This window comes from Lepisosteus platostomus, chromosome 10 (assembly GCF_059453375.1).
Source record: "Lepisosteus platostomus isolate fLepPlt1 chromosome 10, fLepPlt1.hap1, whole genome shotgun sequence".
NCBI classification, from domain to species: Eukaryota; Metazoa; Chordata; class Actinopteri; order Semionotiformes; family Lepisosteidae; genus Lepisosteus; species Lepisosteus platostomus.
This window is the reverse complement of record NC_142620.1, coordinates 24,332,808-24,360,727: the sequence shown is the minus strand read 5'-3', so window position 1 is coordinate 24,360,727 and position 27,920 is coordinate 24,332,808. Positions and strand designations below refer to the sequence as shown.

Below are 27,920 nucleotides of genomic sequence, written 5' to 3'. Positions count from 1 at the left end.
ATTATCAGGTTCTGGCACAGTCTTAGACATCACCACTTTAATTATGAAAGGTTACATTAATAACCTAAGTTCTGACAGTGTATGCCTTAAACAACTGAGAGAGATAGGATAATTAAAACCACTTGGTAGCCCTGGGGGAAAAAAAAGTTTGTATAGTGTGCTTACACAATACTGTATGCACATATTTTATAAGATATTAACCCACTTTTGTCTGAGTGCATTCTGCAAGTACTGCATGTTCTCAAGTGAAGCCAAGATCTTTAAAAATTAATTAAAAGTACAGCTGACCTTAATTTTAGCACAGTATAAGCATAGAGAGCTGATATGTAGTGTGAGCTTTTGTTTCCACACTGATGTAATTCACCACGAAAATGTCTCTTAAGCTTTTATAACAACAAAAATAATTAGCTTATGATCTGCACTGAATAAATTAATACTATGGAGTGCTTCTGGCACACTAAAGTGTGTATTCCAACAAACCATCTAAAAATATTGCTCTTGCAAGTAAAGCTGTATATACAATATATAAAGGTATATCATCTACTAGTGATATGATTTTATTCACTTCTAGCCTCTTCAGATCCTACCATTTTTTTTTTCAATTTTTATAATGTACAGTATACTGAAAACCTTTGCTATAAATTCTGGCTTTTTTTTTGGCCCAATCAGCAGCAGGTTTCCGAATGAACTTGCTACCTCATAGCCATTCTGATCACAGTGGTTGCAGTGAGGTCAGTGATTCCTGTGCAGAATGTAAGAGAACTTTCTATGATTGGTTTATCTATCATGGCTGTGTGTGCTATCTTCCCAAAACTGCATCAGGACACTAAATGCAGGCTTTCTTTGTTCAGTTTTGCTCTGTTTATTACACAGTCATTAAATAGCAAAGCTATTAATGCTCTAAGTTTATCATTGACTATGTAATGAATTTCTCTGGTCCAACTGAAACACTGAGCCTACTCTCACTAGAGATGGCTTTTTTTTAAAAAAGGCTGACCAGAGCTGTGTTGGAGATATCTGTAGCTATCAAACATTACTTACATGATGGTCTAAGCATGGTTCTTGTGTAAAATGTATTTTTTTAATTGACTGGCTTTTAATACAAAATGATTTTAGCCTATACTGGTGGTTTTGGTTTACATTTCTCCTACACCTACTATTGAGTTTTGGAGTTTTCAGATTATAAAAATGCTAAAACTGCTTTATCCACACAATGTGCACTGTATGTTCCGTACAGTATGTATGAGATCTGGTCTTGTTCTTGTACGGTAATGTCTGCTGCTATCATAATTGTGCTACAGATGCAGCCATTCAAAACAAGCGGGGTATGCTGCAGTATAACACGGTGGGCGTGTCGCAGTATACCGCATCATACCGTATGCAAATTTGATTATGTTAATAGTATCCGGAATCACCTTGTAAAACCGCCAGGTGGAGCTAATAAAGGTTAACCTCTCCTATAAAGCATTTGAGCTGTCACCAGAAAACGTTGGTTTCAAATCCCGATCACTGCTGAGGGACAATCTTTATTCAATTAAGAATTTAAGTTGTATACTCTTTAGACTTTTAAATTTAAACAGTGTATTACAGCATGTTTATCATTAAACATTAAAAAGGCAGTATATTTTATAAAAGCAAGATTGTTCTGTTGGACAAAAGTACACAACCTACCACCTTTATCATAAATATTTTAATTATGCAGGAATATTTTATGCATCAAAGTCTTAACCGAAGATATTACTAATAGTATTAATAATGCATGACCTTGGACAAGCTGTAAGCTCAAAGTATTACCCTGGTCCACATTCTTTGTAACCGTCTTTGTAAACGAAAAGAGTTAATTTTTTCTTTGACAAAAAGTAACACCACAGCATTTAGTTGGTCCGATCACGCACTCGTTTCCAATCATACAAAGTAATTCTTGAGAATCTCCGATTCACCATGCCTTTCACATGCTCATAAACGATATTAATTTAGGAACATAAACATATTACTGTATGTAAACTATACTGTATATTGCTGGTCTTGGTAGTTTAAAGAAAAAATACAAACCAGTATTCCATTTCTCCCTAAACATTTTAAGCATCAAAGTCTTACATGTTGTTATTTGGGAAACGTTTTTACGTGCTCCTTCTGACCATATTAGGATTATATACTTTGTGAAAAGTGATAGTCTTTTAACCTTTTCTGTGAATTCGCTTGTTATCTAACAAATGCATACTTTTAGAATTTGATTAACAGGGAATATAATATGGAATTGCGTATCTAAACAAATTAATAACGATATAATTATATTCATGTACTGTCTGGCGGAATAAACTGAAGAGGTTAGTTAATGCGAAACGGAATTATTAAGAATTATTACCTCTTTTTACACTTGAGAACAAATGAGAACATTCCACTCAGTGGGCAGTGCATTGTTATCTCAATCACCTGCTAATTCGTTTTACACCACTGGACACCAGGAGAATGTGACTGTACTGTATCTGTACAGAATGTGTGTTTCAATCAATACAGTAATTGATTAAAATCGCAATTGCGTGTTTAATTAAATGCCTTTTTTGATTCACAATCTGAAAATGAAAACCGCGGTAAAATTACCTTGAATTAAAAAAAAAACGATTTTGGCACGCCTGTTGCATTTTCACGAAACCTCCTAGAGTTGCTTTGTGTATAAAGTACATTGTGAATGTTTTCACAGCCTTCACTTTGTCGTATTTATGCCATTTTTTTGACTACGCACGAATATTCCTATGTCCATATCTTCGCAAGGGAATCAGTGTGAATTTTAATACTAATTAAATGACGGCGGGCACTTTCCACCCCCTCTACATTCTCAGAGTAGAACAGACTAACCTTCTAATGAAAGACGGTCCACCCCCCCCTCACGGACAGCAAAAAATTGCCCACAGGCACTTAAACTTAATATGGTCAGTAACAGTAAACTGTAACATGGACAGAAGGAGCACGTACAAATGTTTACGAAATAACCACATGTAAGACTCTGATGTTTAAAATGTTTAGGGAGAAAGTGGAATACTGGTGGGTATTTTTTCTTTAAATTACCAATACCAGCCATATACAGTCTGTAACGTAGGGATTTCTATATGTCTTTATTTAGTGGTTACATTAGTGACAAAGGCTAAACTTTTAGCTTCAGTAACGCGTACGCCGTATGGCATACATGTTTGTTTTGGGTTTTGCTTGTTCACATATCTCCACTTTTTATAAAACGACATGGTTGAAAACTGTTCCAGAGCCACTGTTGTTTCATCAGTGAAAAGTACATAATGAAATGCCTCTACCTGTTCAATCCACTGGAAAAAAGAAAAGGAGCATAAAGCTTCTAATGGTCATAAACGATATTTATTTAGGAACAGCATCAGAGATATGTTTTTAACTGCACTGCATCGGGGAGAATACCATAGTGTGTTTTTTTTTACTCCCTGGCGGAAACTGGCTTCCATAAGAATCAGTATGGCTCAGAGATTAAATCAAACTTCACTCGCACCAAACAAATGTATATTTCTAAATATCACAACATGATCGAATTTAAGTCATTTTAATAACAATGAATAGTCACCTATGCGTTACAATATAAACATTTATATTGATTTAAATCGCGTTTAAATCGCCTTTATTTAAAACCCATAAATAAAGCTGATACTGTTTAGACTTGTAATTATTTAAAACTGTATTACAGCAGCACAATGCACAATGCAACGTAAATCACTATCTTTGTCTTCTGTGTAATAATGTTCACCTCTCTGTCCAGCAAATTAACAATAGTAATAATAATGAACTTTATTGTATATGGCGCCTTTAAAGGTGGCTCCTCACTTTTTTAAGACATACAAAATGAGATATAATGATGTGTTCCGGCTTAGACATTAACGAAGAGCATAGGCGGCGTAGGCAGGCTCTGGTTTTCCCATCTACTGTATACCGATGCACTGCAAATACAACCCCCCTCTCTGCGGGAGTGCTGGCTGTGACTAATTAAACCGGTTTCACAGGTATTTTCAAAGTAGAAGGGGGCGAGCTTTCCAGCGAAAGACACCTCCCCCCCTCAAAAACCCAGTAAGTACAGTACTTACTAATTAAGAAAGGTAGGCTCCTCAATGGAATCGCTTTAACATGCTAATGCGTTGGTGTAACAGTCTGGGCTTGGCAAGCTTCTAATGTCAACTCGACTACGGCGAAAGGAACCCTTCTTTCATTGGAAGACAATGAACATATTCTAGCCCTAAATGAATTAATAGCAAACATGGTTTACATAAAAGACATTTTTCCAAGAAAGTTTAGCCTTTGTCACTAATGAAACCACTAAAAAAAAGACAAATAAAGAAATGTTAAGATTTTTAAAATACATGACGTTGCTAAAATTTATTTTAAAATAAAAACGATTACAAACACCAGCGGAGAGAAAGAACAGGGGAGGGATGTTGGTTTTGCATAAGGGGCGGGGCTATGCAAATGAGGTCTATTTGGAAATGTGGAGTTAAATGTTCTGGCTGTTTGTGAATTATCGTTGTTGAGTATGGAGTGTTGAGGTATTGATTTTGTGTAATGCTTTATGTTGAAAATTGAGGTGGATTTTGTTTATAATAAAGAGGATAAACTGGGATGGGAGGAGGGTTTGGTTTTGCATAAGGGGCGGGATTATGATAATTGGAGGAATTTGAGAGAGTTTAATGGTTTGATATATTTGATTTTGTATTGTGGTTGTTATCTATGTTTTTGGTTGGTATTATGTTTATATGGTTGTTTTTGTTGGTTGGTCACTATTATGGTTATTAATAATACGATCTATATTTGAAATCTGAGCCTAAATAAAAAGAAAAAGCATTTTCAGAGAGCAATTACGCTGTGTTTATGTAGAATAAGTTATTAGGTTTATGAGCAATCTAATTACTTATTCGTTTAAAAGGCTATATAAAATAAGGTTTAATATTAATTTGCTGGACAGAGTGGTGAACATTATCACGTGGGTTTGCGCCTTACACCCTGCGGTACCGCTGTGTACATACAGTATGAACATGTTGTGATATTTAGTCATATAAAAAATGTCAATATAGTGTCCATAATATTTGCTATTTTAGTTTTTCAAAGAAATATTTATTTGTTAAAAGAAAACTCATAGCGATTGCTGGATTTGAACACCCAACCTTACGTCAATCAGTTAGTCACTTAACCCGTCACACCACAGAGGCACTGACACAGCAGTCTGGTGAAACAGCCATACAAATATCAATAGAAAGTCTTGTACTACTGCTTGTGCTACAGTACCTGAATATAATTATATCGTAATTAATTTCTTTAGATATGCGATTCCATCTTATATTTCCTATTAATCCAATTCTAAAAGTATGCTTTTGTCTACTCCGATAACGAGTGTATTCGCAGAAAATGTTAAAACGATCACTTTTCACAAAGTATATAAACGTACAGTGATATGGTCAGAAGGAGCACGTAAAAACGTTTCCGAAATAACCACGTGTAAGACTTTGATGCTTAAAATGTTAAGGGAGAAATGGAATACTGGTGTGTATTTTTTCTTTAAACTACCAATGCCAGCAATATACAGTTTACATAATATGTTTATGTTCCTAAATTAATATCATTTATGACCTTCAGATGCGTTATGCTCCTTTTATGCTCAGTGACTAAAATTTCCCTTTAGTTGTAAAATTCCATGTAAATATTGAATACTAAACAGATTAAATGTGCACATGAGATTAAATGATTAAATCTTTCCACTGCCGACCAATGCACCACAAGTGCCCCAGTTGGTCATTTTGGCCAGCCAATCACGTACCACGGTACAACGCGGTATGATGTATTGAGTTGCGTGCAGTACTGGTTTGTACCGCACTCTTTGAATCTATATAAAGATCAGACAAATTAATTAATTTTTACTCCAATTATGGAAAAACCGAAAACAAAATCATGCTTGGTTAATGAGAGACCTATCATTAACAGGGCGTGCGCTTCTTTCAAAAGCAGAAGGAATATTTTGGTCAGTATATACTGCACTGGCATTAGAGGTACCCCAATCTGTAATAAATAACCTTAATAAACTTCTATATGATTTTATCTGGAAAAATAAATATCACTATCTGAAAAAAAAACAACTAGTACTAATAAACAGGATCAAGGTTACCTACATGTTCTGGATTTTAAACCTTCAAATACAGTTTTTAAAATTAATTGGATAGTTACCGTAAATTCTCCTATAATACCGCAAGCAAAATAATAGTATCTGGAATTTCCGCAAGGTGGAGCTAATAAAGCTCAACCTCTCATGTTTGAGCTGTTGCCATCAAAATCTTTAACGAAGATATTACTAATAGTATTAATAATGAATGACCTTGGACAAGCTGTAAGTGTAAACTCAAAGTATTGCCCTGGTCCACATTATTTTTTTCATTGACCGTCTTTGTAAAAGTAACAACACAGCATTTCGCAATCACGCATTTGTTTCCAATCATGCAAAGTACAGTAATTTTTGAGAATCGATTCACCATGCCTTTCACATGCTCATAAAAGAGATTGATTTAGGAACATAAACATATTACCGTATGCAAACTTTACTGTATACAGTATGTATATGTATATTTAATGTCTTAACGGTGCCCGTTTAAGTATTGAATATTTATATGGAATTTTACCACTGAAGGGAAATCTTAGTGCTTAGTGATTAAAAGGGAATATAATATGGAATCGCATATCTAAAGAAATTAATAACGATACAATTATATTCATGTACCACAACACAAGAATAGTACACGCTGTACATTTTCTGTTGATAATGTTTCTGTAGTGCTTTTTCAGCACTCTGCATGTGACCTTGCCGGTGGCGCTGTGGGTTAGGTTCCTGACTCCCATGTCACACGGTCTGTGATCGAATTCCACTGTGGAACCATGACCTTTTTTTTAACAAACATTTCTTTGAAAAAATGAAACGTTTCCCTTGGTCAGAGATTAAATAAAACCTCACTCGCACCAAACAAATTTATATTTCTAAATATCACAACATGATCAAATTTAAGTCATTTTAATAACAATGAATAGTCACCTATGCGTTACAAAATAAACATTTATATTGATTTGAATCGCGTTTTGATTTAAATCGTAAATGCGTGTTTAAATATATGTGTTTTTTGATTCACAATCAGACAAATGCAACATAAATTGATATCTTTGTCTTCTAAGTATCTTAATAAACTTTCAGCATAGCTTTCTCCTCGTTTAGATTTATTTTTCTTGGGATCTTGGGATCAAACGTGGAAAGATTAGATTTTAATCGTTTTTATTTTTTAAATACATTGCGGAGTTAAAGCAAGTTAAAGCCTTGATTTTATATATCACCTGTGTGATATATAAAGTGGAATCTCAAAGCAAAGTAAATACCCAACACCAATTGTACCCCTCTGTCATGCTAATAAAGCACCTTGAATTGAATTGACAGATAGACATGCAAATAAGATACACTCCACAGACATTCACAACAGCGACATATCATAAAACGTTTGCACATATAGTTAAGTTATTACTTGGTTTTCAAAGTGCAATGAAATACAATATTGTTGTTGTTGCTGTTATTGTTGTTTTTATCCTGTAAAGCGTTTTGAGAAGCCACCTTTAAAGGCGATATATAAAAGCGCAGAAGGCATAATCAGCAAATTATTTATTTTATTTTACATATCACCTCTGAAAGTGGCATCTCAAGGCAATACAGTTTTTAATAAAATGCTTTTATTATTTCAGCAGAGAGAGAGCTAAAACCTGGGCGTAACAGCTGTTACTTTTTCTGATCACTCCATTGTGCAATTAACCCTTGTATGTGCTGTCCTTAAGGTGATATCACATAAAGGTGATATGTAAAATAATGTTTTTATTATTGTTATAGAGAAACATGAGAAACATGATCAGATTTTCCCCGGTTCAGAAAAAAATATCTAAAGTATACTAGTTTGTCACTAGTATACTTTTAATACAGTCTTTGCTGTGCTCTTGAGGGTCCTTGTGATATTTCAAGCTCTGGTTGAATGATAAGTGTCGCAGTTTAAATAAATTTCGTAGTTGGCAATTATGAAACGCTCTGTTAAAAGCAAGGGAGTTTTTATGTCCGTTGCAGTTTTTTTTAAACTGAACTTGTTTGAATTGACTGAGATCCGTTCTGTACCACACAATGTCTATTTTTTGTGTGCTGTCCTTTGACAAAACAAGGCTCACCAGATAATGTGAATCGAAACCTGTTTTTATAGCTTTTAAAGTCGTGCGATGTGTAAGCAGGAACACATCATAATGATGTGTTCCCGCTTACACATCGCACGACTTTAAAATCTATAAAAAGCTTACATATGAAAAATACATAATATAGCTCCCAAACAAACGCAAACGTGTTTTTAATAAGATGCTTTTATTTGTTCATAATCTGACGATTTCAGGAAGACTACTGGAGGTCTGGCTTTTTTTCTGGAAAACCATAACTCTGGTCTTGTCCAGATTGACTGTCAGTGCTCAGGTCTGACAGTGCTGCTCCAGCAGTGCCAGGTTCTGCTGCAGCCTCTGTTTTGTGGGCGACAGCAGGACCAGGTCGTCTGCAAAGAGCAGGAACTCGATTTCTGTAATTAATGCAGATCAGTAAATCAAGGGACAAAACAGTTATTGCGCCCGGCTCCTCAATGGGCTTTGACGTGCTAATGCGTTAGTTTAAAGGTCCGGGTGTGGCAATGTTTTTTTATGATTGTTTTTATTATTATTATTTTATTAATGTTTTAAAGTACTGTATACTAGTTTGTCACTCTTCTCATCCCCTCTTTGCTAGATGGCTTTTGAATAGAGTCACATGAAGAGAGAGGTGAAACAGCCCTACACAGCCCTGTCGCAGTACACGAATATAATTATATCTTATTAATTTCTTTAGATACGCGATTCTCTTAATACAGTCTTTGCTGTGCTCTAGAGGATCCTTGTGATATTTCGAGCTCTGGTTGAATGATAAGTGTCGCAGTTTAAATAATTTTCGTAGTTAGAAATTATGGAACGCTCTGTTAAAAGCAAGGGAGTTTTTATGTCCGTTGCAGTTTTTTTGCAACATGAATATAATTATATCGTTATTGATTTCTTTAGATACGCGATTCCATATTATATTCCCTTTTAATCAAATTCTAAAAGTATGCTTGTTGACTCCGGTATCGCGTTAGTTAAAGACTTCGAAGCTTAAAATGTTTAGGGAGAAATGGAATACTGGTGTGTATGTTTTCTTTAAAGTACCGAGACCAGCCATATACTGTATGTTTAAGTTCCAAAATTAATATTGTTTATGGCCTTCACACGCGTTGAAGTATGCTCCTATTCTTTTTATGCTCAGGCACTAAGATTTCCCTTCAGTGGTAAAATTCCATATAAATATTCAATACTTAAACGGGCACAGTTAAGACATTAAATATACATATACATACTGTATACAGTAAAGTTTGCATACCGTAATATGTTTATGTTCCTAAATCAATCTCTTTTATGAGCATGTGAAAGGCATGGTGAATCGATTCTCAAAAATTACTGTACTTTGCATGATTGGAAACAAATGCGTGGTTGCGAAATGCTGTGGTGTTACTTTTACAAAGACGGTCAATGAAAAAAATAATGTGGACCAGGGCAATACTTTGAGTTTACACTTACAGCTTGTCCAAGGTCATTCATTATTAATACTATTAGTAATATCTTCATTAAAGACTTTGATGGCGACAGCTCAAACATGAGCGGTTGAGCTTTATTAGCTCCACCTTGCGGAAATTCCAGATACTATTATTTTGCTTGCGGTATTATAGGAGAATTTACGGTAACTAGCGGTATTTACCGGTAACTCGCGGTAGACTGCGTACAGCGCACCGGAAAATAATGCGGTATTTTGAATGGCTGCATCTGTATATTGTTGATTTGAAGGGTTATTCGTGTTATTACTTCATTTATTATTATAATTTTAATATTTAACGTACCATGTCATATAAAATATATTTTTTAAGTCAATAAGTATACATATTATTTATTATTATAATGTTTCATTATAATTATAGTGTTATCATTAGAGAAAGAATCTTTATTTTGCCTAAGGGACAATTTTGTAAAAGAACAACTTGGAAACACATGAAAGGGGAAGCATTCAACCACTAAATGCCAGTGCATCACTATTAAGTTTGATTTATTTTTCATTACAACAATAACAACAGAAAGTATTCGTGGAAAATGTTATTAATATAATTAATGACATTTTGAGAAGTTATTATACTCTGGTTATTTTTTATTTTCAGCTACAGTTTCCCTTTAGTTATATGATTCCATATTTATATCCATATTAATTGGATTTAAAGAACAAGTAAAACATTAACTGAAGCCACCATTTCACTAACATCTAATGCGAAGAAAGCACCTTTGTTTTGGTGTGCAAGCTTGCCACAGATAAGACTTTTGAATTGCTGCATCTGTACACACCTTTGAGTTAACATTCGGTATTATTGATTTACAGCCATAATTCCATTTTAGAGGTCTGTACTGACGTAGCTCCCCTGGATTTTGCCCATTCCATCTTACAGAATTGTCGAGGTTAATCAAATTGCAAGGGGACCATTGATGGACTGTAACCATCTAGTCAATTCACAGTTTTTCAATCGGACAGTGGGCCACTTGAAAATGATTAACTTTTTGTTCTTTAGCATCTCTACTGTTTCTTTGGCTGTATTCTTAGGGTCATTGTCATGTTGAAAGGTAAACTTCCTTCCCCCAAAAAATGTTATTTCCATGTTAGTTAATTTGAGTAGCACTATTTCTTGGGATCTAAAAATACTCAGTTCAAGTCATTTGATTTCATAAAATCATCACTCTCTGTTTGAGTGGAATTTCAATGAGCTAAAATGAGCTGATTCAGAATCTGTAAAAATAGCTAGTGAAAAATACATCTACAGTATGTGATCCACCTGTGTTTGTTTTCAGACAGCAGAGGGTACACTTAGAGAAGATACAGTAAGAAATAATCCTTACATCAGCAAAATGATTATAGCACACTGCATGAAAGTGACGTTGCATGCTCAAAGGCTGTTCATGGATAATTTGTAGACAGCTCTAAGACAGAAGTGCTGTCCTTTGTTGTCCAAAGAACATCTACGTTCTTTGGACCTCATCTCTGTTGAAAGAGATAGGCATGTAGTGACATTCATTATAACCCCTGATAAATCCAACTGAAGACAAAACGTGTGGAGACACTACCAACATGTTGTAAATGTTGCTACTTAGGCTACTTGTAACTGGCCAGCTTATGCCAACTGGCTGCTGGCTGCAGCTGCACAGAAACAGTGGCAGAATAGTGTGAGAGAATATTGGAAAGGAGACTAAAATTATTTTTTCTGGTATTACAACTATAAGGATGAGGTATCGCAGAGAAAATAATGAAATGTCTAATGTACTAACTACATTAGTGATCAGACCAGAGAAAAACAACCAGATACATTATTTTAATCCTGAATAGACACATTTTATTGAAGCCAAAACCTTGGCTTAAAAACTAGCTACTACTAGCAACCAGAAACACAAAGCTTTTTTTATCAGTATTTTTGCTCTCATCATGTGATACCCATGGTGAAGGCATATAAGTACATTCAACCTTTTTTTATTATATACAGTGATTTGAAAAAAGTACATCCTTTAAAGGTTCTATGGTTTTACGAATTAAGACATATCAGACCTTCATTTAGTCCTTACCTAGTCCTAACCTATATTAATTTAACCTCATGTGACTGACTACACACACAAAGTATACTTTATAATTACTTATTAAACTAAAAATCAGACAACATTCAGTAGCCTTGTGTGAAAAAATAAGTGCATCCTTACTGCTTTCATATCAGTTAAGAAATTAATTAGAATCAGATGCTGCTAAACAAGTGAAGATGATTAGTCGATAATCAGGACGTTTTTTCACCTGTATATAAAATCAGAAACTGATTTGGAGAAACTGGTCTGGAGCATTCAGGTTTGTGGTAATACTACTTACAGTAGGTCAGAAGTTATCTGTGACAGTCTCAGAGCAAGAATCGGTACTACTAATCGGTTGGTGAGGACTAAATGAAGATATTTCTCAATATGTAAAACCACAGAATCTTAAGATAAATTTTATTTTTCAAATCACTGTATATCTATCAACTACAGACAAATCACTCAAAATAAGTGGAGTTACTGTATAATGACCCAAATGACACACTTATCATTTGTTTTTTACACCACTCCTGGAATACAGGGCTGTCTCTGTACTATTTATCAGTTATGTATCTAATTCAGCTTTACAGCATTTGAACCTGGCTGGAACTCAAACCTCAGGCAAGGCCTGAATATAGGGATGTCACAGTGTATAGTAACTGATGTTTTATATAATTAAAAAAGGTGCCATAAAATTATTTATATGCTTCTCCAGAGACCAATTTAGGAGAGAAAATGTGGTTCAAAAGACAAGCAATTCCATTGACTAATTCATATTACATTCCACAGAACAAGTAGAAAATATCTTAGTTTTTCTGCTGCCTTTCATTTGAAACAGGAGACATTTTTGTGTAACAGTGCGCTGTTCAAATTCGTGTTGCTATGTGCTTTTTTTGTAGTTGCAATGCCATTTCCTAGAAAGCTGCAGGCCAGTGATTTTATTTTCCATTAACCTTTTGAAAGCCCCTTGTAAGCAGTTCGGAATGCTGGGTTTTCCAGTTTCCAGTACTTATTAATACAGGATTGAAATATAAGGAGAAAAGAAAGTAGTCTTTTTTTGAGAAATGCCAGCCTTTCCTTGAAAGAAGCAATAGTATTGACTTTGCCAACATGACTGAGTAGCTTTTTATCTCTCCACACTTTTTGAAATAGGACATGCATTTTTCTGTTCTAAATTCTATGCATTTTCTAACTGTGTCATCTACTACAGTGTTGTTAGGGAACCGGAGCCAATCCCAGCAAGCAACAGATAGAAGAGAGGATACACTCTGAATGGGATGCCAGTCAATCACAGGGCACACACAGACAAAAGCACATGCTCTCACAAGGAGCGATTTTCCTAGAAGCCAATTAACCTACCAGTATACTGTATCTTTGCTTTGTGTAAGGAAACTGGAGCACCTGGCAGGAATCCAAACAAACACAGAGATAGAAAATCCAAACTCCATCCTGATAGCACCCCAGGAATTCAACCCTAGGCCCCAGCACTGTGAGGTAGCATTCCTAACAACTTCAGCAATGTACCACCTTCATTTATAAATTAATTTCTGAAATAAATTATAAAATGGTGCATAGTACTATGTGTATATAATCAATCATGGAATACAGTGGTGTGAAAAAGTTTCTTGATTTCTTATTTTTTTGCATGTTTGTCACACTGAAATGTTTCAGATCATCAAACAAATTGAAATATTAGACAAAGATAACACAAGTAAACACAAAATGCAGTTTTTAAATCAAGGTTTTTATGATTAAGGGAAAAAAAAATCCAAATCTACATGGCCCTGTGTGAAAAAGTGATTGCCCCCTAAACCTAATAACTAGTTGGGCCACCCTAAGCAGCAACAATCAAGCGTTTGCGATAACTGGCAATGTCTTTTACAGCGCTGTGGAGAAATTTTGGCCCACTCATCTTTGCAGAATTGTTGTAATTCAGCCACATAGGAGGGTTTTCAAGCCTTAACCGCTTTTTTAAGGTCATGCCACAACATCTCAATCGGATTCAGGTCAGGACTTTGACTAGGCCACTCCAAAGTCTTCATTTTGTTTTTCTTAAGCCATTCAGAGGTGGACTTGCTGGTGTGTCATTGTCCTGCTGCAGAACCCAAGTGCGCTTCAGCTTGAGGTCACAAACAGATGGCCGGACATTCTCCTTCAGGATTTTTTGGTAGACAGCAGAATTCATGGTTCCATTTACCACAGCAAGTCTTCCAGGCTCCTGAAGCAGCAAAACAGCCCCAGACCATCACACTACCACCACCATATTTTACTGTTTGTATGATGTTCCTTTTCTGAAATGCTGTGTTACTTTTACACCAGATGTAATGGGACACACACCTTCCAAAAAGTTCAACTTTTGTCTCGTCAGTCCACAGAGTATTTTCCCAAAAGTCTTGGGGATCATCAAGATGTTTTCTGGTAAAACTGAGACGAGCCTTTATGTTCTTTTTGCTCAGCAGTGGTTTTCGTCTTGGAACTCTGCCATGCAAGCCATTTTTGCCCAGTCTCTTTCTTATGGTGGAGTCATGAACACTGACCTTAACTGAGGCAAGTGAAGCCTGCAGTTCTTTGGATGTTGTTGTGGGGTTTTTTCTGACCTCTTGGATGAGTCGTCGCTGCACTCTTGGGGTAATTTTGGTCGGCTGGCCACTCCTGGGAAGGTTCACCACTGTTCCATGTTTACGCCATTTGTGGATAATGGCTCTCACTGTGGTTCGCTGGAGTCCCAAAGCTTTAGAAATGGCTTTATAACCTTTTCCAGACTGATACATCTCAATTACTCTGTTTCTCATTTGTTACTGAATTTCTTTGGATCGCAGCATGATGTCTAGCTTTTGAGGATCATTTGGTCTAGTTCACTTTGTCAGGCAGGTCCTATTTAAGTGATTTCTTGATTGAGAACAGGTGTGGCAGTATTCAGGCCTGGGTGTGGCTAGAGAAATTGAACTCAGCTTTCCAAAGATGTGATAAATCACAGTTGATTTATGTTTTAACAGGGGGGGGGGGGATCACTTTTTCACACAGGGCCATGTAGGTTTGGATTTTTTTTCCCTTAATAATAAAAACCTTCATTTAAAAACTGCATTTTGTGTTTACTTGTGTTATCTTTGTCTAATATTTCAATTTGTTTGATGATTTGAAACATTTCAGTGTGACAAACATGCAAAAAAATAAGAAATCAGGAAGGGGGCAAACACTTTTTCACACCACTGTATCTAGCCCAAACAGATATGTTGTGGCATTGGAAAACAATGCATGGTGTTAAACTTCATATTTAAAATACATTACAACATTACTTTATATAGTGAGTAAAACGTGTAATGGAGTCTTTATTATTATTATTATTATTATTATTATTATTGTTATTATTATTATTAACATAAGATCTAAGATCACTTTATTGGCCACATACAATTTATTGTATTAGGAATTTGTCTTTTCGCATACTCCAACTTGCTCCTCCATGTGACACACAGACAGGGAGAGAAGCTTGGGGTCAGAGCACATGGTGCCCCTGGAGCAGTTGGGGTGAAGGGCCTTGCTCAGGGGCACAATGGAGTACGATTCCTCTGCCGGCCATGGGATACGAACCAGCAACCTTTCAGCCCCAGAGCCACAGCTCTGCCCTGTGTGACATTATTATTATTATCATTGTTATTATCATTGTTATTATTATTATTATTATTATTATTATTATTATTATTATACCAGTGCATGGTAGAATTACATTAAATAGTAAATGCTTCATGAAATAAAACCCTGTACTCATATACTTTCAATTTTAAACTAATTAGTGTTTAGAAGCAGACACTCTTTATTTCACAGATATTTTTTATGAAAATGGAAACAATACTGTATCAATGAAATAAAACCGTTACCATTTTAAATGTAGCCCAGGGTGCGAGTCATACAAATGCCTTTGATTCATGTTTTTTTCTGTTAATGTACCAGTTGCCTAAAACAGAAGGCTTTCTGTATGTCACTTTTTTACTTTCTAAATTCATGAAATGAATGATACTGAGTATCATGTTAACATAATCCCCCGAGATGGTGTGCATGATATCTATCGACAGTGCTAACCTGAAGCTACATTTCTCTCAGTCACCATCACGCTACATTAGGTCTTCATGAGGGCTACACCTGCTATCCTGTCTTTATAATATACCTTTTATTGTGTGCAGGCTTTTTAAGAATGATGTTTCCCCTTTTATGGAAAGAGTTATTTCAATTCAAAAGTCTTTATTAGAACAGTACAAAACATTGACAATGGCATGGAGGGACATACTGCCTATTGCAATAATATTGATTTCATTATATTCTTCGGTCTGTCTTCCTGAATTAAACTCATTAGGAGATGTGCAATCTATTCATCACAAGTGGAGCAGTTTACAGCAGTGGGATTCTCTTGTCCCACATATCCACCTTTCCTACGTATTGACTCTGAGGGGGCCTGTGTCTTTTAACAACTTGCAATTCCGATTACTGGCCTGAAGACATTGGTGCAGCTTCAGACTTGGACATGTAATAAGTAATACTTAATTATTCCAATTTATTACTGTTCTCAACTGAATACGTCTTCCCATTACCATAAAGTAAGCAAATACATAACAAGGCAGATGTGGTATAAACAAATTATAAATGGGTATTGGTATCCAAAATCCAAAAGCAGAGATTTATTATTGTTGTTGGCCTAAACTTTAAAATGTATTCTGCGTAGACAATGTTTATTTATTTTTTATGCATGAGCTTACGTTTATCTGCTTCCAGTGAATTGTTGGTCTGATGTTACTCACTACAACCAGCATTTCAAGTTAAATGAACAGTTTGGTAGCAAATGTCTAAGCATATTATTGTCTTCACCATATACTGTAAATACCAAAGCCAGTCACAAATTTGATGAGTGACCTCAAACGCACATAAGCATCTTATAGTGACTTTTGCAAATGTCAGATAATTAACAGTGTTAATTAACAGTGTCCAAATAAGGTGTGCTGACTTATCTTCAGGATGATATGTTCCTTCATTGTATTGCTCCTATCAACAAATATGAGCACAACACACTGGGCATTACAATGTGTGAGCTCAGCAGTGACAATAGAAAAACTTTTGTCTGCTTTATTGGCTCTTGCACTTTTTGCAAGTGTAAATCAGCTGTTTTGAAGAATTATTCTTGTCTTGCTCTTCACCTGCTGACCCCAACTAACTCACACCCACACACAAATCCAGTAATATTCTTTAAATAATTCTATTTTTTTCCAAAGGAACAGTATAAGGAATAAATGATTATGTTAATTTGAAAATAACACTGTCAAAGTTATTTATTTTTTTCCTCAATTTGTTTTTTTTAAGGAAAATAATGCCTCGCAGCTGTGCATTGTAGGCTTTTCTTTTTCGCATTGTTATTGTATGGAATACTACATAGATATCACTCTAAAAAATGTACAGTAATCTTGTTAGGACATTCATTATTAATGTCTCAGATATAGCTGCTCCTCATAAATAGAGAGTATTTTCTAATGAGATACAGTAGTTTGATTGGACAATTATCATTCACTCTAAATTACTGAAACCTGTACAGAGGTTCGGGACTGTTTTGTTATATTAAAAAAAAAACAATTAATGAAAACACACATACTTAGTCAAAACAGACATGTCACTGGTCTTTAATCTTTGGAAATAATCACAGTGTGTTAATCTAATTGCATATTATTGGTGAGAGATCTGGAAATGCACACTCAGATCAGGTTAAATAGGGTTTAGTTTGATATGTAAAGGGCATCCATGGTGCTCATGGTGATTGGAATTATGGGCTGGCTTTTATGACAGCTCTCAAAAACATTTTGAATCCCAAAGTCAAAGGATGAGGACTACTGAGGACATAAGAACAGATTCATGAAACTGACCATGACTAAGTAACAAGTGAGCATCACTCTATTTCTATATTTCTATATAGAGTCGTGAAAGGTCACTCTCCAACCAAACAGATGTAAGTGATGTTGTATTGTTTTCCTAAGCAGCCCCAATGAGAACAGAAGCACAAATGTGCTTAATTTGTTATGTAAGTCTTGACATTTAGGTGACACTTTCAAATATCCTCTATCAGTGGGAGCTTAACCTTTACCATAATTAATCTGCATAGCAGGAGGTGGTCTGTGCAACATGTTTTCCATCACTTTTGTCTTTTTTTATTCATCCCTACACAACAGAAAGACATTAATAGTGCAAATGAACCCCTTTCCAGGCTTTAACTTGCTGTTTCTGTTCAGATTCCTTTTAAAATTGCAGGAGTGAAGTAAAGAACCAAAATGTTATGACAAACATTTTAGTTGTCTTAACTTTCAGGTAATGTAAGCAGTTGAATGAAGAATCATCTCCAGACTCTGACCCTTATATTCAACTAAATAATGAAATATTCCATCCTTATGATTTGCATTCTCAGAGAATAAGAGAAGAATACAAGGATTATTTTCTCAAACTGACCTGCTTGATACTGCAATTACAAATACGTCTGTTTCATTTTCATTCCAATTGAGCCAAGTTCAGTAATTTTATAAACAACTCACTCTTAGTCACTAAGGTATTTCTTTATGTGTGGACATGCAGTTGCAGTTGCATGATTATCATGAATAGGTCACAAACGCATATAGGCTTTACTTGAAGGCCTGATGAACTTTTGGGATTGTCTTCAAATGGTAAATAATGGGCATAAACTCTATTTTAAGTTTTAATATCTCACAAATACAATTAAAACACTAAATATAATCATCACACTAACACTACCACAAACACTGTCTGGTCATTACCCTAGATTTTCTCTCCAGTTTTGCTGTTTACTAAAAAGCAAGGTGGAAAGACAACTTTTTTATGTCTATGGAGAGGTGCTGTAAATACATAATTGTAACCATGCTCATGTTTGATTGGATTGTTAAAACATCTGGAAAATAAAGAAATCTTGAAGTGAGTGGGAGCAGGGTTCAAAGAACTGGTATTGAAATTGCACTGTTATGAGCAATCACATCAGATTAACGTTTGCTGGCCATGGTAAGAGTAAATTAATGAGAAAATTAAAATACATAAGCTACAAAGAACACACAGCCGAGCACAGTACAGGCTAAGTATTCCTCCGCCCACACATCTACACCACTCAACAGCAAGTAGTTCTGTGTTAAGTACATTAAGTAAATGATTATACACACATTTTTTCTATTTTAAAGGTTATTATGTCATGTAAGTATGAGTATACTTAAGTCACATTTTGCATGTATGGCCACCTGTACTTGGGCTTTCTCCCACCTATTAAAGACTGACTTCCAAAATCCTGGGTTGTAGATTAAAATCCTAGCTGTGAACACTGTATTGGAGGACAAGGTGCTTTATCCAAACACAACCGTAAAAATGTGTACTATGATTGTATATACAAAAAGGTAATTGCAGATCATTAAATTTATCAACCGCCACCAAATGTATCAAAGTAGAACAGTTTTCTGCATAAGGTACATAGGAGATTCATAAGGAAAACACATTATTTTCAACACAAGATAACAAGAAACTCTGTTTGTCTTCACCTAAATAGTTACTAATGTATTTTACTGACCGCTTTTAATCAAAGTTGGGCACAAGAGTATTCATTCATCCAGGATTTGAAAATGCATGCTTCCAGTTCCCTATCTAGACTCTCAACCACTTCTCCAAACACCCACTCTAGCTTGTTGACAAACAAGCTCTTTGCCTGGTATTCCTTCAGTTTTCTTGTAATATAAATACTGTAGGTGTATTTGTATGATTTATTGATTTAATGCATTTAGTACTTTCAATGAGTACTGTTTGCCTTAGGTCTTGCTATCCACGTGAAAGAAGCCTAATCCCAGCAGACATAAAAAAAGGAAAAAACTGGGACAGAAAAATGGCAACTACCTTGACAGAGAAAAGCTGTGTTCTGCAATGATAGTAGCGTATGCATGATGCTAAGGCAGTACAAATAAATCAGTCAATGCTGATCTGAACTTCAAGGTACAGTTATACACTACAACAAATAAAAACGAATAGAAAGTCCCACAGAGGCAGGACACACTTAATATTAATTCATTTAACAGTCATTTTGCTGTTAGAGACATACGCATAGCTCCTAGCCTTTTCCATCCTGTGGCAGGTTTTGCCCAAGTAAGGCAAAACAATTACTGTCATGTGTCAGCTTTAATAGATTTTATTTCCAGATGGGCTTGTTGGCTGCTCATTTTCCATTTGCTCCTAGAATAATCTAACTTTCAAGTGAACATACATTATTGAGACATAATACTCTGCAAGCTGTATTGATTGACTGCTGCTTAGATCTTTGGAGTATCTGAAATATTTATCACAGCAGCAAAACTCTTGGACAAAACACAGGTGATAGTGTAACACTTTGTTTCCTCAATGTGGTAAAGACGTCGTATCATGGTGTCCAATACCCATTCAAAAAGTTTCTTTAATTTTTGCATTAAAATAAAAACATGTTTTCTTTTGTCATTGTTCTTTTTTATATTTCCTTATCTCTAAGAAAGTAGTACTTGCCATTTTCCAGAATCTTGGCCTGGCTTTTGTATTTTCATCGAGAAGAGACAAAGTTGAAAGGCTTACAGATATATCACATAGAAAAGCAGCTCAGGATTTCATTTATTAGTCCAACATTTCAATATTATCAAGGACCAACACTGTTATAACAGTTTTGTTAGTATACCTAGTAGATAATGATAAGAAATATACTTGCTGTATTAAATACAGTACTTTTGCTTTTTCATTTCTATATAAACAACGAGTCTCTTTACTCCAAAAACACTCATCTATTTGGAGAAATGGAGTTGTGGCACTTTTCATTGGGGGCACTCATGAGCACCCATTGTTTAAAAATGGGATACCCTAGAGACGTCACCTCAGTAAGCAAGTAACCCCTTGCTTAGAACGAACTTCTCTGAAGGGAATTACCCTCAATTCTTTGCGGAATGGTGACATTTCATGTTCTAGCCAATCAAAGCGGAGAGAAGTTGCCATGGAGAATAAAATATTCAAGTGTTAGTATAATTGAGCTTTTAGTTTTAAAATAGCATTTTATATAAAATAAAATTCATTAGGCAACTTTACAGTATATTCATACTGTATATATTCTAGGTACGGTGTTTTGACATAAAGCTTTTATTTCATCACCCAAACGGATGAATATTCGTTTACCTGCGGTGTATTTTGTACACGGAATATTTAATAGTATAAAGCTTTGAGGTATTGTCAGGTTTACCTTATTAAGTTTATTTAGAATGAAAATGAATGAATGAATTATGTTCCTCGTACTGTCATTTTTGTACTGGGACAGACGATATGAAATGCATTAAGTAATACAAAGGTTCAGATAAACAGAGACTGGTCTTGCCAAGTTTTGAGTAGAGCCTGCTCAACATGAATGAACACAATATTTCACTACTTTAATGCAGAGACTGACGAAATGAAATTCAATTTCATCAATCTGCGAGCAGAGAATAAAAAATAATTTTCAAAACAAATATCTGCCAACATGCAAATAGCCATTATAAAAGCATCAACAACAGAAAGCATTTTGACCCTAAGCCATGTGAGTGACGTTATGCAAAGGTGTCTATTACCCTTTATATAACAATGCCTCCTCAAATACTCGCGCACTCGAAGTCCGCACTTGTGCACGTCACAAGGAGGAGGGAGGGAAGGGCTTAGGGCATAGTGTGACAATCAGGACACGGCCACTGCCTTTCTGTAGGAGCACCTGCTATAGGTTAAAAGATGTAACATGCATACCATCATGGTATGAGAACCATATGCGGAGAGTTGCCACCATAAAACTTGCTAGGACACATTCATTGAAATGACAACAATAGAAGAAAATCTCTCAAGAGGAGGAAATAAAATAGATCTGCACTCACCTGAGCTGTTTTTCTGCAGTATGAAAAGTGGGAGGTAGTCTAAGAATCAATCCTACAAAAGAAAAAAAACGTTTTGTTTCTCAAAATGTCAAGGGAAATAAAAATGATGCTTATTATTTAAAACAAGGCAAATGGGGTATTTAAATTTTGAAAAAGCGATTGTATTGTTAAAAAAAGCTTCAGCACAGGAAGAAGGGTTAGTATTTTAAAGTAAAGCACACTCACAATGGACTTCATGGGCAAGTTCCCATTTAAAAAATAAAATTAAAAACAAATATGTGTTGTTGGTATTAAAGTTCGTACTACAAAAATAAAAGACATTTATGGCATAAACTGTAATATTGAGAACAAATAAATGCAAAGTGACTTAATTTACAATGTTATAAAACAAACTTAAAAAAAAAGCAAAATGACCTATTATTCAGGGATTATTTATTATGTTAGTGTGTTCCATGGGGAAGGCATCTTCCCCATAAAGACAGGCTCACATACATTCTCTGCAGATCGTCTGGGAGAATGAGAGAAAGAAGATGGATGAAAGAGATAGAAAGAAAGAGAGCAAGAGAAAAAGAAGAGAGCAAGGGGAAGGGAAATAAAAATAATCAAAGCAAAGAAGAGTCCATGAGACGGAAAGAGTGAAAGATGCATGAGGAAAAAAATGTCTTTGAATATAGCCTGCTAATTAAGTATTACAATTTTCTGGAGAACCACCAATTTTGCAGTTCTGAGGGTGGTTATTCTTTTAAATTTGCATTTGTGTGTGTGCTGTGTGTAACTTGCTAACTTGTTTGTCTGTTGTCATAACTACCTCAACATCTGTCCTTGGCTCAACTCACCCTTTTCAGTTGTCTGAATGCAAGTGAAGTTGATATGTGCCATACTGTCTTGAGTTCATATATCCAAGTTTAAAAAGCACTAGATTCTATTGGGGCATTATTCTTGCCATAAAGATTTTCACACAAAGGTAGTTTCCACAGAAAAAAAAAAATGTCTGGCTTCAGAGTGCGTACAGTATCTATCATTAATCGCACATTTTCTCTGCAAGTCAAGTTGTCTTCAGTAAATCAAAATAATACAAAACGACAGGTCCTGTTCATGCATGAGGCATCAAAGCCGTATGTCTTGAACTTATAAAGAAGCTATCAGTCCTGTCTGCAGTAATGCTGTGTTGCAATTATATTTTGAGATTTAGTGAAGGAGTTGAGATATTTAAGCCTTGGAACTGTGTCTGACTTTTTCTGTCAGGTCAAGCCCTTGAAAGTGGCTTCAAGTGAGTGTGGTTGTGGACATTCTCTTTTCCAGATCACTGAAAATGCTAAAACAGTGCAACATGCAGTATTCAATGATGCATCCCAGAACAGATATAAAGCTCATGTTCACCACACAGTAAACCTAGCCACGAACTGCAGAGTGCCATACACACTCCCTTCTGCAGCGCTAAGAAGCAGAAAGTATCAAAAATTGAAAATGATCATTTAACCAAGATGATCTCTTCAAGGTAATAAAAGTTTTGGTATTGTACAATTCAATAGTGTAGCTTCTTACTCAATATAATACTTAAAAAAATAGTGAAGATTTTTTTTAATATTAAGTCAAAATGAATTACTAGTGTGGTCTGTTAATTTTGTTTTAGAGGAAGTCAAAGGAGAACCTGCAGTGACAAATGTCACCATGTTTCAATACACCATGATAAAGCAGAGGAAAATGTAGTGTAGCATAATGGGTATCATAGTAAAACCACCTTATAGCATAATTCAGACCATAGAAAAATGTAATGGCATAACTATAATACATTTGCTGTATAAAAAAAAAACATGGGGAATCTGTGCAAATGCCATGCAAATAGCATTGCAAAGTGGTAAACTTTCTGAAAAGGATTTGAACATGACCAACTGGCTACCCCTAACTGAGAAATACAGCTGTGCAGATTTATTTACAACTGGCTGGAGAATTTAACACTGGAATGGTCAGTAAAATGCCACACTGGAATACCAGTGCACACCCTGCAGAATATGTTCCTGTCATTACTAAAAAGTTACTTTTTGTTTTGCAAAATTTTGAAGGCCATCGTTTTTATTTAAGCATTTGTTTTAGCTACAACACAAGAAATAGTCACAATTTGTCACGCGTTATACAGTATGTACTGTGCATTAGTAAATGAGCCAACAGTTCTTACTATTGCTCTATACTAGACCTTTAATGTATATTGAGATTCTAAATGTACTAAGACCACTAAAATGTTCTGAAGTCTGACCATCTAAATGACTTACATGCTTTAAGTTTATGCATCTGTCCACACTTCAAGATGCAGAATGATTTCCCTAAATGCAATAATTCTATTCAGCAACATTACAAACACTTTTCCATTCTAGTTCAACCCTTGAATTGAATATATAATTACTTAAGGTTATTTATTTGTTTATTTTGCAGTAGGGAGCATGGGCCAGTTCCTAAATATTTTTACTTTTCTCAAGTAGTCTGTTAAATGCTTCTCAGGGGAATGCAAACAATATACTATTCCCACTCCAATTTGTCATAAACTAGGTCAGTTTCCTTAAATATTCACAAAGAGATTGCAATTATTGGTTAGAGGGTCTTTTATATAGTTTAGTCATGTCAATTCAAAGAGCTCTTGTGTGGGAACTACTGTACCTCTTCCTCTTATGGACCAACACAGACTTGCCAAAAACATATAAAATGGCATAAAGAGCCAGGAGTGCATGAGAAGAAAAGTAAAAAGAAAAATACATGCCATCTATTCTGCTAAGCCAGTTAACAGTTTATCACAATTTTATTTTATTTCTCTGAAAAACGTTTATCCCTTTCTCTCCAAAGGCCACAGGTTTGGCATACATATCTCACCTGTTGTTTTTGTTTTACTGAACATAAATGCAATGCAGTAGAAATTGTTTTATTTAAAAAATAGCCACTTGTCAAATTAGTTGTAACAGAAGATGGCATCATTCACCAAGGACCACAATAATTAAATAATGCTCCAGCAGGTTTAACAGGGAGCACCTTAGTCTCCAAAAGCATGTGTTGAACAAATGCATATATTATGTACATAAGCAAGGTCACTGGTAAATCATTGGAAAGGATAAAGAAGAAACACATTAGATACTAAATGCTATTTATCTGCTATGTAATAAGAAAATACAATCAAAACCTCTTCATTAGGTGTGGCACCTCATGAGCTACTGTATTGGATATCAGTAGGCATTAAGTATGGTGGTGAAGAAAATGAAACACTTTTGTAGACATGCTTGTAGACATACCTACAAAGAACTTGAAGCTGTGTTTATTCACCCCATAATTAAAACTGACAAGGTAAAGTACCCTTTTTTTCACACAGCAAAACTGCCTCCTGGTCTTACTAAAGTCTTGGCATCTTACCAAGTCCACAAAGATTCAAGCCTTGTTTGCATTTGATCCAAAGTCTTGTTTGCTGGCATGCACATGCTTTCTTTCTTATGCAGAGGTTGTGTGAGCAAGAGAAAAATAAGCTAGGGAACAGTGCACACTGATGCCCTACTGCTCCTGATTACCTCAGACACTTCTACACTACAATGACATACCCTAATGTCTCAGGAAAAGTTTCTGGTGCATTGTGAGGTCACAAAGATCCCATAGAGGGATTTTTAGGACGCTACATCATGCTAGTGTCAGATTGTTCTACTATATGGGTAACAAAATAAAAGGCAGAGAAAGTTATCCACCTGCTGATCCTCAACAACATTTTTTCTGAAAAACATAAAAGCCCAGAGGATAAACGGTGTACTGTGAACTGCTCCATTACTGTTTTCATTTCAGGATATCAAAGTATATAGAAATCTAAAGGAAGAGTGCAGTTAAACTCTATTAACAATCTCCAGTATCATGGATAACAGATTATCCTACCATTACATTAAGGCTGAACCTTTCATTCTGATTGCGGCTTTCTGATGTACCAAGGACACATTTCCTTTTCAAAAGAAACTTAAGACTGGGACCATTGTCATTTAAATTTTACCGAAGTACCTGAAAGTCTTTGAAGACTTGCGTAGTTTCAGAACTCAACAGTAACACTGTTAATGTAGAGAAAACTCAAGATGCATTAAAGCATCTATGAAATCAACTTTTTACACCTCATAGCATGTTTGATGTAAGTCACATACATATAAACATTTGAACACTGGTATATTTGAACATTCTAGAACTAAATGTATTTATATTAAATACCTGAATTATTTATTTTTTGGGAGGGCTGAGATTTTACTTGCATTGACTAGACCGTAATATTTCCCCCAACGAAATGTTAACATGAGGTCAAAAAGAGTAAATGTGGAATTATGCATCAAATGAGTCATTAATTTGAAAAACAAATGTAGCTTTCAGATTCTTGACAGTCTTGCTTTGTTACTAGGATATGTTTCTTGAGGTCACTGACCGATTAAAAGCTAATCAAGATACAAGCAGTGCAAAGCAAAAAACAATCAATTTTCTTCTGGGTATAACACTGCCATTATAGAACCCACTTGTTTTGCTCATTTAATCTCTGTCTCAGTTCAACACAAGCTTTTTATTGTGATTTCAAGGGTTCTGTGGTTTTCTCATTGGTTTAATGGTTTAAGGGAGTAGCTGAATACAGAAAATGAAAAAAAACTAAACTGTCTGGAATGTATGATATGATGAAAGATCATAGGAATGAGATTGGTCTTGTAATTCAATAATCTGTCTCAGTCAACAGGTACCTTTGTAGTATACATAATTGCAATAAAATAAGTTGGAAGTGCTATTAATGAAGAACTTTCTCATATATAATGAAGGTGAAAACTTCCATCCATCTATTTTCTAATTGCTTTTTCCATTTTAGGGTCACCGGGGGAGCCATAGCCTGTCCTGGCAATGAACAGGTGCAAGGTAAGATACACCCTTGATGGGAAGCCAATCATCACAGCACAGAGACACAGACATACACACCAGGGCCACTTTTTGAAGAAGTCAATTAACCTGCCAATGTTTTTGGACTGTGGGAGAAAACCAGAGCACTCAGAGGAAACCCACGTGAACACGGGGGAGAACATACAAACTCCCAAGCAGATAGCACCCCAGGAATTGAATCCAGAGCCCTACACTGTGAGGCAGGAATGCTAACCACAGGACCATTGTTCCACCCCAGATGGAATGATCTGCAAAGAGCCAACCAACTGTCAATTCAATCCTCAGCCCGGTCAAGGTGGTAAGTCTGCTGAGATCGGCTTCAGGCTTCAGGAAGACTACATCTGAGAAGACCATTTTGACAGTGCATGCCTGGCCAGGTCTCTGGAGAAGTTCCCCGCTTAGGGAGTGCACCTTGAATCAGCCCAGCTGCTGGTGCCCTCCGAATGATGCATCAATGAAGTGCATGTAGCTGGTCTGGTTCCACAAATGGACCATTCAATCTGTGCTGGTTTACATAAGGCTCGACATCGGTGACCTCTAACATTGCCAACCTTCAGTCAACCTAAGTCTATACCCTCTAGCTGACAGCCTATGGGACTCCGACGTGATGTTTGTGTCACCACCGGCTCTACATTGGGCTTGTTTTGAAACTTTCACTCAGCACTTTCACTTGGGTGATCCGGATTGCTGATGGTAAACCACTCCTTGTGTATTTTATAATTAGACATGACAGAAATAGTAGCCCAGTTAGTCAATGTTTTGGTAGCAGTAGCAGTAATGTAGCGCTAATAAAATATGTAAAAAGTACATTTTCTGCACCATTTCTTGTAATTTTATATCTGGAATAGTTTGGAAAGTACAAACATTACTGATCTCCACATCTTTCTTCACACTGTGTCTGAGGAATCACTTTCTGTTCTTTTCATCAACCAAATAACCACAGCTGATTATGAAAATCAATTCAAGAGTTATATTTCCACCAATTTCCACTGTATCCAAAGGATTATGCACAATGGGCGATGTAAAAAGGCAAATTAAGAAGCCCCTGGACTCTCTGGACTCGTCTCTCAACAAAGCAGGATTTCAGTTGCCTTCGAAGACCCCCCATGCTTAAATGCCTGTTTAAAAGTGCTGAATTTGACTTTTTTTGCTTTCATCTGTTATTTTTTGCAGATTTTCACTAAACATTTAGGGGAAAGGAAACACGCTGTGCTTCATAGTGTTTATGACTACCTAAACCTGCAACCTCCACATAGAGCATTCTTGTTTATCTGCTGTGTTTCCTGATGAATAAGAACTTATCATTCTATGTTTTTTTAT

General features: G+C 35.6%; 1 protein-coding gene across 12 annotated transcripts in view; it reads right to left on the bottom strand.

The window, feature by feature from the left end:
- The window catches only part of LOC148653624 (alpha-(1,6)-fucosyltransferase), a 409,984-nt gene that overhangs the window by 191,434 nt on the left and 190,630 nt on the right, over positions 1 to 27,920 (bottom strand). For all 12 annotated transcript variants that reach the window (XM_088648865.1, XM_088648870.1, XM_088648868.1 and 9 more), the window contains one exon: positions 21,681 to 21,732. The gene's annotated coding sequence lies outside the window, so the exon portion shown is untranslated. The remainder of the gene's footprint in view (positions 1 to 21,680; positions 21,733 to 27,920) is intronic.